The 15,140-nt window shown below is 27.9% G+C and overlaps 1 protein-coding gene and 1 long non-coding RNA gene across 4 annotated transcripts in view; both read right to left on the bottom strand.

Moving 5' to 3' along the window:
* Nucleotides 1-15,140, bottom strand: part of LOC119604035 (serine/threonine-protein kinase Doa) — a 193,369-nt gene that overhangs the window by 85,517 nt on the left and 92,712 nt on the right. The gene's annotated exons all lie outside the window — the stretch shown is intronic.
* LOC119604157 lies at nucleotides 5,165-5,997 on the bottom strand. The gene is made up of 3 exons (XR_005231470.1): nucleotides 5,686-5,997; nucleotides 5,555-5,632; nucleotides 5,165-5,470 (listed from the first exon to the last, which is right to left on the bottom strand). It is a non-coding gene; the product is annotated as an uncharacterized LOC119604157 (long non-coding RNA).

Raw genomic sequence — 15,140 nt, 5'->3', positions numbered from 1 at the left:
TAAAAAAACAATTAAAATTGTATTCATCTAAAATATCTGAACTATTAAGGGGCTTGATTCGTCTAAACATAAAACTTTAAATTCTTTAAATGTTATTTTATAAAAACCTAAAAACATTTTAAGAAAAAAGCCCTAAAATTAAAATTCAAAAGAAACAAAACTGTGTCAATATCAAATGAATTAAAATTGTAGTGGAATGAAATATAATAGAACAATGATTTGAAACGCCTTGACAGAACAATTGAAATTTTAAAATGCGAACCAAAAATTAAAAAGAAAAAAAAAACGATAAAATGAAATTGTAGCAGTAAAAATACCAAAAACAAAAAAAAAATAACATGCAACAATTGAGAATTAAGAAAAAAAAAACTAGAAAAAAATAAACGAAACATTTCAAAATTACAACAGATGCACTTTTTGAAAGCTAAAGCAACGACATTTGGTATATTTTAAAATAAAATGATTAAAAAAACAAATAAAAAAACGGAAAATTGCTCAATAACTAGAGTATGTTGGTTGGTATGACTGACTAGTGTGTAAATGATGATGTTGCAATAGAAAACTGACTGACAGTATGAATCAATGACTGGCAGACTGATACGTAGCGTTGTTGAATACAAAGAAGTAGTGGGTGTTAAATGTTTATTTTTATAGATTAAAAAAAAAAACTCGTGTCTAAAGTTTCAATAAAAACAAAAGTTCATAGAAAAACAATTTCTTAAAAAAAATAAAGTAATTTTTCATAAAGAAATGCGTCTAGTATTACCTGAATAAAAAAAACTTACAGCTGATTAAGATAGATTGTGTGTGTCTTTTTTTTTACACAAAAGTTGAAAATTTCTATGTGACCATGTTCGTATTATCGCTTTGGGAGTGGAGAATATTAATTAATCAATTTAGTTTTTGAAAGATCAGATAACAACTCATTACATTGACAAGAGAGCTTGTTAATAGAAAAACCAGTGTTTGAGCTTTAACCATGCAGGTGACCATAACAAATTGTAAATATTTATGAACTATATTACTAACACGATTAAGTTGTTTAAAACTGAAGAAAAAATTAGTTATCTATACATTTTTGTTGTAATATTTAATTATAAAGCATTAGCAACATGTTGCTAAAGTCCTGTTTTTTAAGATAAAGTTGTTCAACATGATAATCAAAATATGCAGAAATTAAAAAAGAATGATTATGAAATAAGTATGTTGCAAGACAATTAATATATTGCCTTGTAATACTAGCAACATGTTGCTGATAGTTGTATACAAAGCTTCAGGTTTCTATATATGTACATACGTATTGTTAGAAAAAATAACATTTCTAAAAAAATAGACAAATATTAAAAAAACAAAAACAAATAAGAATGTATAGTCGGTTATGGCCGAACTTATGATACCTTACACCAGTGTGTACGTTAAAGATGTAAATTATTTTTCTAATAATAAAGCATTTTTCCTTAATTCCGAAATCTGTTAACAATTCCCATTATAAATAAAACGAAGTACATACTTCCAAAAGAATAACATTTATCACCACTTCAAAAGTAGCACTAAGTGAATTTTTCCACCTTTTGTGGAAGTGAAGTTTAATGACATCAGAAGAAGCCTATTTCCCCATATTGTTTAAGTCAAATTAGTTGTATTCTATAATGCTAGAATTTTAGTTCCAAATAACTTCCAAAAAAAGAACATAATAATTACTTCTTGAGAATAAATTCGGTAGTAGTGAATTTAGAATCAAATAATGACATCCTATGACATGCCTGTGTTAAAATCATTACTTCTCCAGGTCTTTTTCAGTACTGTCATAGAGTAAATTCTACTTCTTTTTCGCTTCTTTGGAAGTTCGTTTTTTGCTGGGTTTGTTACCAAAAAAGTATTTTTCTGAACGAGGGGTTATATGGGTGCAAAGGTAAATATGGTCATATCCGTATATATTTTGGTAGAGCGATTTACGATGACATTGAAGTTATTTATACAGAATTTCAATGTGATACTTTCCACCTTCAAGACATTTTCTGAAAGAGACTTTGTACGGGGGCTAAATGAGGCCCTATCATTACGAAAATCGGCAGTATCATTTAAACTTATAGAAGACTAAGATTTGCCGATTTTCGTAGAGATTCTACGAGATTTAACATAATTATAAGCTCAAAAGTCTTATTCGGAGGGTACGGTTGTATGGGGGCTAATCGAAATAATGGACCGATTTCAATCAATAGGCTTCGTCCTCTCTTCAAAAGAATAGTATGTGCCAAATTTCATCAAATTATTTTGAAAATTGCGACCTGTAGCGAGCGCACAAGGTTTACACGGATAGACAGACGGATATAGCTTAATCGACTCAGCAAGTGATTCAGAGCCGATTGGTATACTTTAGGGTGGGTGTAGGACAAATATTTGTGGGTGTTACAAACATCAGCACAAACGCTTAACACTCTCACAGCTATAGTGGTGTATAATTAAGGGACATATTTTGCTAAAAACAATATTTTATTATTGGCAACATGTTGCTGATGATACAATAGATGAATAAATACAATAGATAAGTCATACAAATCATACGATGAAATATGTTTGAAGCTGTTAGACTAAATTTTTTGTTAACAATTATCAAATATAAATAAACATTTAAAAAAAAGTTTACTTCAACATGTTGCTAAACAAACATAGTTTGAAAGGATGTTACACAAAATCCGAAGAAATACACCTAGACCTCCATCGGACTTGTTGTGCGCTCCTTAACCATTGCCTCAGGTGGGAATCGAACCCACCACCTCCGGTTTACCAGACTAGAACACTAACCTACCGAAGTCCACTTAATTAAATTGATAAAATTTGGCAACATGTTGCTAAATATTTGTGATGCAAATTTCATTAAAAATTTAGTTTTAATTGTGTTCAATTCATAATCGTTTATTATTGCTTTTTTTTGTTTCGACAACAAACCTATAATAAACAAAAATATGGCATACAACGATACAACGCTACAACGCCAATTGTGAATTGGACAAATGTTTTAAACAATTAATAAATACATATGTATATGCAGTTTTTAAGCCCTTTCCCAGCTGCTGTTATAAAAATATTGTGTTTTTCTTATTTATACAAGATAATTTTTTAATTATTCATAATTAAAGTTAAATTATTAGCAAATAATAATTATAACACCTTTATGAATAATAAAATTTTAATTAAAATGTTTAAACAACCCTTATATAGACAAGAAATCTAAGTTATTAGAAGGAAATTAATAAACTAATTATAGTCTGCATGGCAGGGTTGGATAATCGAGAAAGCTGAATATTGTGTAAGATCATGAAAAACAACTCATTCATTTCTATAGCGAATAAATGGTGGAAAAAGAGAATTACCGTTCTCAAAAATTTACTATTAAAATAATTATCCATCCCTGATTTCCCACTAAAGTTTAACACCAGAATTTCAATTATATTAAATAGTTAAATCTCATTAAAATGATTCACTTAAAAAAAAAAAAACTTTAAAACCATATTAAAATAAGTTAAGCATGTCTCTATTTAAATGGCAGTTGATGAGAGGTGGGGATTATAAGTGATTGATATGATTTAGAATTTGTTTAACAAAAAAATACAAAATACAAAACAAGGTGTGAAAAACGCAATGACATTAATTTCTATTTACAGTTATTTCCGTTTTATTTTTGATTAATGAATTATTTAAAAAATTCCGTTAGTTAGTAAATAATAATTGCTGCCAAAATTATATAATTTATTAAGATTTTTTAAATTTTTAAGAAATATTGGCATGAAATACAATCTACAACAAAAAAAAAATTGTAACAAGGTTTGTTTTAAAAATCGCATGTCAATCTAAAATATACAGTTATAAAATAAAAATCGAAATAACCTGAGGCCTAATAAAACATAATTTTAAACTGAAAAATGGTTTTCTTTTGGTTTGTGTTTCAATTAAAAAATCTCAACAGAAAAATCTTTAAAACTAAATAGAATAAAAATAGCTTTGAAACTGTAATTTTATAACTTAGTAATGAATGCTTATTACACTAAGCATTACATGCAGACGAAAAGTAAGAACTTTTTTGATGGAAATGATTTAAATTCTGTATAAAGTAGCAAATAGAAAAGAAATTATTATAAATATTTTAATAATGATTTCATTACAAATCTATTTAAATTCATAGGATTATTTGTTTTGGAACGTGCCTTTGTTTTTGTGTCCTTAATTAATCATTATTAAATTATTTAACAATTTAAAAGATTTAGGAGTGTTAACCTTAAAATCGAAATTTATTTAAACTTGTTTATGAAATTATTAAAATATTTATGACCAAATAAATGACCTTAGAAATAAATCTTAAAATACAAAATTTTTACCTGTACACCGAAGGAAACAAAAACATTAATTTATAAACAAATATTGTGTTAATAACTTACGGACATTTGTTGTATGTTTTTGTGTGTGTGCTTTTTTTTGTAAATATTGTGCCATTAAAAATTATTAACAGATGGGCATTGAATGCGAAAAACTGCTCCAAGTGTTAAATAAATATGTACAAAATGTTGAGGAAAGGTTACTTACCTAAAAATAAAATAAAGAAAAAATATTATTTATTAGTCAGTTTGAAAACACAAAATGCTATATAATTAAAAATTATAGAGAAAAAATACGCATATAATTTATATAATTAAATGAATAAACATTAAAAATAATTTTATTGCAACATAAATGGGGGTTTCTAGATAAAAAAAAAACAAGTAACTTGATATAAGTGACAATAAGGAATTTCCGTAATTGCAAATGATTTCCTTATGTTAGGCAAAACTGAAAGGTTTCTAAATAAACTTTGAAAGAATAGTCAAAAAACTAGTACATACACAGAAAAAAATTACGACAAATCAATTGTCATATTAAATACGAAATTTGACAATACAATTAATTTTTTAATTGAAAAGGCACCAACAATCGTTTTTGTAAATACAAAAATAAAAATTGTTACTTAAAATTGTTAATACTCAAAAAATTTTTTTAACAACCAGTTTGTAATATTGAAAAATTATTTTATTAACTATCCACAATAATGTTTTAAAAATTAAATTTCTTGTATTAAATATTTCTATTGTTATCAGCAATAATGAAAGAATGCATTTTTAATTTAGTTTTTATAAAAAAATATATTCAATTTATTTCGTCAAAATATACAGTTTGAAACAATGGACAATAATTAAAATTTTAAGTTTATCTTTATAATGTACTGTGTAATATTCTATATAATAATCGAAAATATATATTCACTGATTAACTACATTATATATTAATCTTGTACCACTTCCCCCAGACCACTGGTCCATGTTCCTTCTCTCTATTACATGGTACTTGGTGAATTCTCTCTTTAAAGACTTCGTCTTTGCTACCACGATTTAACCAAGGCAGACGAATACGAACCTTTGCTGCCGTTCATTGAAATTTTCTAAAATGACCACAAAATAAATTTTTCTTAGTTCGAATACGGGGAGGAGATGTAAACATGTATTAATGTCAAATTGATTTTTACCTTAACATAGAAAAGTTTCATAATTTAAGCCAATCCTGCAGCTGTAGGTTCTTTGCCTCCTGTTAATCCCGTCACTCCCTAGAGAAATGAGAGATATTAAAAAACGCTTTAGGATTTTAAATTAAATTTACAGCAATTGGTTTTTCCTTGGATGTCTCCACCTCAGGAACATGAAAATTAATGTTGCTAAAGAGTAATGTTTATGAATCGATGTTACTTTCTTTCTTGGAAGGTTATATAGTGTTGCTGTTGTATTATGGAGATTGATGACGTGTCGCTTTTGGGAGATTGCTGGCTTCTGCACTAGCAAGCCAGGCTCACACACTTTATCCACAAATTTCTTTTTAACAAACTCAGGCAACACAGCACTCAATTTAGAAATATTTTCCAACGATGTTTAAGCATAAATCAAATCATTTTGTTCCGCGGAGTTATGGAACTGACTGGTGATCATTCTTCCAAATAAAAATCTAAAAGTGGTAAAATTATTTATGATTTAAAAATTAATATGTATTTTGACCACTCTACATACCTTAGAGCAGCGGTTCCCACCATTTTTTACTTCGCGGACCCCTTGAGGAATTTATTTAATTTCACGGACCCCCATACATATTTTGATATCTTATTGTTATAAATAACACTGTGATACAAAAGTGTAAAAAGTATTTTTAGTTTTCCCCTATCACTTCGTTAACTTACTTTTTAAGAGCAAAAGATGCGAAAAAGAGCCATTTTTGAAGTTTTAAATTTGAAAAATCATAAGTTTAGTAGTTTTCATCCGATTTTCAAATCCGATATTTTTTTTAATGATGTGTCTTTTAATCCAAAAAAAGAAATCCAAAATTTATGGTCAAATGTCTGAGTTACGGTCGTTTAAGTAAAAAACTCACACTTTTTTAAAAAATTTTCATTTTCATCATGCTCTACTTTGACCATGAGGTAGTGAGTTCATCTTTTATTACTTTCTTGAAGAATCACATAAAGGAAGGTTTCTAAAACTTGTTATTTCATAAAAATCGATGCCAATTTTTCTAATAGCATGTTTCTCGAATTTTTGGTTTTCTCCATACAAATTAATTTTTGTATAAAAATGTTTATAAACATTTTTTAAACTTGTTACAAAGAAAACCAGAAACATGAACGTTTTTGTATGGAAGAAATATGCTATATTTTTATAAAACTTAGCACAACTCATAACCTTTTTCATCGATTATCATAAATTGACCATCATTGGAAACCCAACTTAATGTGCCTTTTTTCAAATGTAATAAAAGCTAAAGTTACTGCTTCATGGCCAACGTAGAGCATATGAAAATTAAAAATTGTGAAAAAAGTGTGAGTTTTTTTACTTAAATAGCCGTAACCAAAACATTAATCATAAATTTTGGATTTATTTTTTTGGGTTGAAAGACAACACTTGTATCTTTAAAACAAAATATCCAATTTGAAAATCGGTTGCAAACTACCAAACATATATTTTTTTTTAAAGTTAAAACTTCAAAAATAGCTCTTTTTCACAACTTTTGCTCTTAAAAAGGAACTAAACGAAGTGATCGGGAAAAATTAAAAATAAATTCCTACTCTATGGACTATAACGAAATGGAATTGGTATATGAGAACCCCTGCATTTTTTTTGCTGTATCACTGTGTAATTGTTCGTCTGAAAATTGTCTTAGTCCTGGTCCATAAACCCTATAAAATATTCCCGTACATTGAGAACATTTAGTATTTCGGGGATGTTTTCAATTTCATGGTTTTAAATATAGAATGACTTCTAACATGATGTTTAATTTTATGATCGTGAGAGCTTTCATGTTCATTTCTCGTCAAGGTAGAGAAAAGGTTTCTTTAACAAGTATTGTCGACATGTGCTTAAAGAGTCATGTTTCTAAATTTTTTTGCGATTGCATAGAAGTGAGCTGAGTATGTAAGCTAAGTTTTCGGGAAAATATGTGAAAGTTAGACTTCTTCGATGTTGTTGCGGAATGCGTTACCCACATAAAATATGACCTGAACTCTTTGCGAATGTACTGTGAATTTGGATCTTAAATTTGAATTTTAAAATACCTACGAATTATTTTACTGCGTGGTTTTGACTATTTACGCAAAACGCTATGAATATTCTGATGTTGATTTAATAATATTGGACAACAAAATGAAGTTAAAATCTGTGTATCACGTTGGAATGGAATATTTATATTTAAAATTAACTAGATTAACACTTTTGCTTACAATTTAAAAAAATATTATGAAATGTGACCTAACTTCATATTCCGGGATACCAGTATCAGTATTTAATTCTAAGGCAAATCATTATCCGTCTGCTATAAAAACATTTATTTCGATACATATATATTTATAAAAATTACAAATCACGTAATACTTTACTTTATAAAAGTGAAACAATAAATTTGTAGCGCCTAGCTTCATCCTGATAAACGACCGAAACAATAAAATTCAAAGAGTCACCAACAAATCTGGGATTATTGAATAAAAATTGTGTATTTTAGTATTTATGAAAAATTTGGAGATATTTTTAATATGTTGTAACATATAGAGAATATTTTTTATTCATGATTTTTTTCGTTCGTCTTCGCGGACCCCCTAGGATTTTGCTACGGACCACTAGGGGTCCGCGGACCCCCTTTTGGGAACCGTTGCCTTAGAGATTGCTTTTATTCATTTAGTTCATATCTTGCATGCGGAATTTCCTTTTTGAATTTTAGATTATTTTAAATTTTTCTTTAAATTAAAACTTTTTGACAATTGTATTTTCTATTTCTTTTATTATGAATTTTGAGACAACTTAGGAAAATTGTAAATATGACCAATTTACGAACATTTTAATAAAAAAATTGTTAACAAAGTCGATTGATCCTTAACATATTTATATAATTACTTAATAAAATTTGTAATTTTTTTCTGTGTACACTAGTCAATATTCTAAACCATAGACTAGTCAATAGAATAGACCATAGACTAATCAATAGGCTAGACTATAGACTAGTCAATATACTAGTCAATAGATTAGACAATAGACTAGACCATAGACTAGATCATAGACTAGTCAATAGACTATACTAATCAATAGACCAGACCATAGACTAGTCAATAGACTAGACAATAGACTAGTCAATAGATTAGACAATAGACTAGACAATAGACTAGACCATAGACTAGACAATAGACTAGATCATAGACTAGTCAATAGACTAGACCATAGACTAATCAATAGACTACACAATAGACTAGTCAATGGACTAGACCATAGACTAGTCAATAGACTAGACCATAGACTAATCAATAGACTACACAATAGACTAGTCAATGGACTAGACCATAGACTAGTCAATAGACTAGACCATAAACCAGTCAATAGACTAGACCATTGACTAGTAAATAGACTAGACCATGGACTAGTCTATAGACTAGACCATAGACTAATCAATAGGCTAGACCATAGACTAATCAAAAGATTAGATAATAGACTAGTCAATAGACTAGACCATGGACTAGTCAATAGACTAGACCATACACTAGTCAATAGTCTAGACCACAGACTAGTCAATAGACTAGACCATAGACTAGTCAATAGACTAGTCAATAGACTAGACCATAGACTAGTCAATAGACTAGACCATAGACTAGTCAATAGACTAGATCACAAACTAGTCAATAGACTAGACAATAGACTAGTCAATAGACTAATCAATAGGCTAGACCATAGACTAATCAATAGATTAGACAATAGACTAGTCAATAGACTATACTAATCAATAGACTAGACCATGGACTAGTCAATAGACTAGACCATACACTAGTCAATAGTCTAGACCACAGACTAGTCAATAGACTAGACCATAGACTAGTCAATAGACTAGACCATAGACTAATCAATAGACTACACCATAGACTAGTCAATAGACTAGCCCATAGACTAATCAATAGGCTAGACTATAGACTAGTCAATAGATTAGACCATAGACTAGTCAATAGATTAGACAATAGACTAGATCATAGACTAGTCAATAGACTATACTAATCAAAAGACCAGACCATAGACTAGTCAATAGACTAGACAATAGACTAGTCAATAGATTAGACAATAGACTAGACAATAGACTAGACCATAGACTAGACAATAGACTAGATCATAGACTTGTCAACAGACTAGACCATAGACTAGTCAATAGACTAGTCAATAGACTATACTATAGACTAGACCATGGACTAATCAATAGACTACACTATAGACTAGTCAATAGACTAGTCAGTAGACTAGACCATAGACTAATCAATAGACTACACAATAGACTAGTCAATGGACTAGACCATAGACTAGTCAATAGACTACTCCATAGACTTTTTTTCGCTTTTCCCTCCCGTGAATCCGCGCCTGTTTTAAGGTATAATTTAAACTATTAGTTCGCCTCCTTTTTTATAAATTAATTCCCAATTATTTTACATTTAACAAAAACGGCGGCATTTTACACAATTTAAAACAAAGTCTCCCTCTACCTTCTAACTTTATCACCGACTTTTCTAAAGAACTTTTATATTTGAATTTTGTTCTTTTCGCTTTTATTTATTTTGATCTTTTGGTTAAATTTATGTTCAATTTATTATTTATGAATAGAACATAAATCTATTAAATTTTTTTGTGAACAATTTTTGATTTTAATAGTAAAAAAAAACATAGAAACAACAGTAGCAAAACGCGGTGTCTGTTTTAGAGTGCAAATGTCATCGATATTTTGTAGTATTTTTTAGCAAATAAAAAATTTATAAAAATAAATTTGAATAAAATAAACAGCTTGTCTGTTTAAATTAAATGAAAAAAGAACATTGAAACCAGTTTGAAAAAAATGTAAGAAAATATATCTAGACTAATTACGTTCTTTGGCAAACAAAAAAAAAATATACAAAAATCTAGGAATATTAAACAACGAAAGAAAAACTTTAAAGGAGTGAAATTCCAAATGAAAATTTTGCTTAAGCTTTAACTACAGAAGCTCTCACTACAAAACACGGAATGTTATTCTGAACTTTAGACAATAACTTCACAATTATCTAAATTTCAACTTAATTTGGAATATAAATAGAATAGATTTAAATTTGATTTCGAAAAAAACGTAAATAGAATTCAAAACTATAATTTAAGATTTGGAATCTTTAAAAATAATGTTTAATAAAAAATTTTTTCAAACATTTGAATTTAAGAATAAATTATTTAAAACAACTGCATCCAAAGCACATGAAATAACTATTAAGTCGAGAGTTCGTATTTTCATAACAACTTCAGTTTTTTATTACTAAGTATTGCTAGTGTGCATGAATTACTATATATTTAGTCATTCATTACTAGTCAGCCAGCCACTCATTCAAAACAACAACTAATAATCGCTGTAATTTACAACTAATTGTTGCGATTGTTTAAAGATCAATTTGATTTTTACATGCAAACTAAGGAGGAAAAAAAACAGATTATTGCCAACTCTAAGGCATTACAAAATTATCATATACATATATAATATTTTTCTCAATATTAATTTAAAAATAAAATTCACACACAAACACACAATTTGCCTTAAAAAAAATGTTGGAAAACATGGACTGAGTGTCTTCGACTTTATGTTAAAATAACCAGAAGTAAAATGATGAAAAAATAGTTGTAATAATTATAATCCAAAAATATTAAAGAAAAAAAGGCGTCAATTTGAAAAAAAGACGTTTTTGTCTTGTCTAGCCTGAAAAGTCAATGTCTTGAGTTGGCTTCGAGATATTTGCATATTAATTATTTATTTTAATTTTTTTCTATTATAATTTCTTAGATATTTTCTCTATTTACTTTTATAGTAGTGTGACATTGGGAAAAAAATATTACAATATAAATTACAACAATTTTATTGTAAATAAGTAAGACAATAACACAAAGTATGATGGGTATGATGTGTGAAAACTATTGACAATTAATATAAATTAATAATATTGTTGAGGAAGACATGATGATCAATTGTAATTTATGGCATGAAAACAAAGATTTTATTGAGAAATCATTCAATTTTTAAAATGTATATACAATTTTTGTTGACACATCGTTGCAACGTTTTTAATTTGTATAATTTACAATGACTATTGCATACGGGCTGTATTACTTAGAAGGTGTCTAGTAATGACTTACCAATAACTAAATTTTAAATTGTTTTAATATTTAATGTTAATATTCAGTGACCACTACTCTTACTTATTTAGAAGGAGACTAGTAATGACTTACACATAACATAATATGTAAGTACGGACTTTTCAGCCTTGCCTAATTGTATTCGAATTAAATTTTTTACACAAACGAAAAAAAATTATTTGATAAAAACTAATAGTAGACCTCGGATCCTATTTTTTCTCAAAAACAAAACTATTTAACTCCTTATTTGCTGGCGATCGTCGTATGTTATTCCCTAACTCCTTATTTGTAAGCGATCGTGGTTAGTACTTGCCTTCCATGTCATCACCCTCTGAAAATAATGACTTAAAATGCCCCTTACTTTTCAATGTAAATTTTTAATGGGAACGTACTAGTTTCATGACTAGTGAAGAAGACTTAATTGAGTTTCGTAAACTAGACGACAAAGCTTGAAAATATCATGTTGAGTAAATATCGGAAAAGTAAACACATTACGAATCAGTAATGTGTTCTCAGATCAGGTCTCTTTGCAAGTTATTCAGCAACAATTTCCATTTTGCCGCAAGAAATCTGGAAGGACTTTTTGGATTATTAATGAGATTTGATCCGAATAGCAATAGTTATACGTATTGGACATATGAATACAGTGAATAGTTTACACATGAAAGTTTTTTGCACAAATGCAGAAAGAATTGTTCAATAATTTTTAAAAGTTGAAAATTTTTGATAAGATTTCCTTCTAAGAAACGTCAAACGAACCGTCTAATACCCATCTGAATGTACGAAATGACAATTATGCCGATGGTCTTTAATTTGCATTTCTACTTATACTCAGGATGTGTTCAAACTAAACATTTCGCTATTAAATTTCTATTTGGGCAGTCGGATTATATTAAGTACACTAAAAGAGTAGGGTGTCCGTGAACCTCTAAAACCATGCATATTAATGTATTAAATATGAAAAAAATAAATAATTTTTTGAAAAAGGTCCCAACTTCCTACCAATGCACAGTGTCACATTTTCCCAATCTAGAACGACAAAAGTCAAAATAAAAAAAGTTTTTCAATTTTCGCGATTTTTATATGTCAGTGACTTCCAGTAGCATGGAAACATTGGAAAAAGTCCGATAAAGTATTTGCTCATGGAGAAATTTGACTCCAAAGTTCCACTTCCAAAATTAAATTGTTCTACTTACTAATATAGCTATGATATATAATATATTATATGTTCAAAAGTGAATAACTTCTATATGAAATTAGATATTTACACAATTACATATAAAAGTGTATTAAACAAGGCTTAAAAATATAAAATTTTTCTGAAAAAATATTTATTTTTTTCAAGTGATATATTACTTAAATTTTTATGACACTACTAATATATCCCTTAAGTAAACAAAAACTTAATTTTTAATGGAACGCATCTTTTCAAATTGGTCCGATGTAGTCGTCTGAATATATAAGGTGTGTTTGGCATAAGCTTAGTTTTAACCCTACACAAAATGTGGGCGGTAATATCATTGCCACGCCCTCTTTATAAAAGCGAAAAGGGCGCGAAATGTTTGCTTGTGGGCATGGTTCTCAAAAAAAATGTATAAAAATGAAAAATAATTTGTAAAATTGACTCGCATTTGTTCACTTACGTGCATAAATTTTCTATATAAAAAGTAGGCGTGTCAGCTTTATTACTATGCCTACACTTTTAATGCGTTCTGATCTTATAAGGGTGGATTCAGAGCGTCTGCTCTTAAGTTATTGCTTTTTATTGTACTCAAGATTACTAAAATTAGTAAGTAAGAAGTGGGCGTGGACATGATATAACCGTCCCTTGAGGTTGTTGAGGTGAGATTGTTTTAACTCTTTTTGTAAACTTATAAACTTAATATGAAATCCATACTTCTAACATTAGTCGTACCAGAATGTACTTAAAGATCTCAGTACAATATGTTAAAAACAATCTAGCAAATGGGTCTTAAAATTCCGCAATTTTGATCTTATCGCGCGAAAAATAATAAAAATTTTTGATAAAGTATGTCTGAACCCCAAAACCACTTTTTATGCATTACATGTGGCATATGCATTCCAAAATAATCAAAAAAAATCTGAAATGAACCAAATCAAATGCCAAACAATATTTTAAACATTTTAGCTACAAAAGCTGAAAATTACGACACTTTGTTCCTCGGGACCCTCTAATAAACAATCTGGGAGTCATTATTTACAACTTAACCTTAAAAAAGTATTAAGTATTTTTTGCAAAAATTTAAGCAAATTCCAAAATTTTTTTTTTCTAATTTCAAAAGTTGAAAAATATATTAAATAATATTTAAAAGAATTTCAATCTTAGTTTACTTTATATATCAACAATTCAAAGTTTTAAAACAAAACAAATCATTAATCAAATTGGTTGCTATTTAAAATGTTCTCATAACCATTCATTATTTAAATTTCTGATCGTATTGGTGGACTCATAAATATATACAATGTAGTGTAGAATGGTTTATTATAAATTTCAATACTTAAAATTCTAGTTTGTTTAAAGTTGTTAATTGAAATTAAATTCAACATTTTGCTGCTAATTAAGCTTAGCTTGAAAATAAATCAATTTTTGAATTTCAATTTATGCAAAAAGAAATATAAATAAAATTAAACAAAAATAAATAAATAAATCGTAACAACTTCAAATGTAGTTAACTGGTTTTTGTTGTCATTTAAATTTGATTCTACAATGAGAATAATGATTTTAATTCCCTCTCTTTCTTTATAAACAGATTAACAGAGTTGAGGGGGTGAAGAGTGCATTATATAGTCATTATTAAGTTACCTTCTAAGAATACCTTTTATGTAGTGTTTTATTTTTCGATCTTTATACTTCTCTACTTTGCATTTTGTAGACTAATTTTAATTGAGATACCCTACTGAAGGTAATAACGAATATATAGAATAACATAAAACTTATATATAATTTGAGACTAAATTTTTGGTTGATAATCATTAAATGCAATTGATTGATTAAGGTCTAAAGGTAATTTGATAATGATTCTGTAATAATAGTTACGTTGTGGTAAATCCAACTAAAAATATGGGCATATACTTATTTTATCGATATAGCTCATTTAACAGCCTTATTCCTTTTCTTATTCCTCAACTTAAACCAGTTTCTTTTAGATTTCTTTGTAGTATTTGAATTTTATTTGAAATGTTGCAATCTTTAAACATAAACGAACCCCTACTCAATATTTTATGTGGTTTTTTGAACTTTTTTTTCTAGTCAATTTATTTTTTTGTTGGGCTTCGTTTAAATTAAGTTTATTTGTTTAAGCAGTTATGTTGTTTTTGTTGTAAATTAATTGCTGTGTAGGTGCTTAATTATTTATTGTTATTGTTTTTTTTTTTTTTTTGTAT

The sequence above is a fragment of the Lucilia sericata genome, unplaced genomic scaffold (assembly GCF_015586225.1).
Source record: "Lucilia sericata isolate MDLA Ls3-8-SP2 unplaced genomic scaffold, ASM1558622v1 Contig000012F_arrow, whole genome shotgun sequence".
In the NCBI taxonomy this organism is placed as follows: domain Eukaryota; kingdom Metazoa; phylum Arthropoda; class Insecta; order Diptera; family Calliphoridae; genus Lucilia; species Lucilia sericata.
This window is presented reverse-complemented; position numbering and strand designations above follow the sequence as displayed.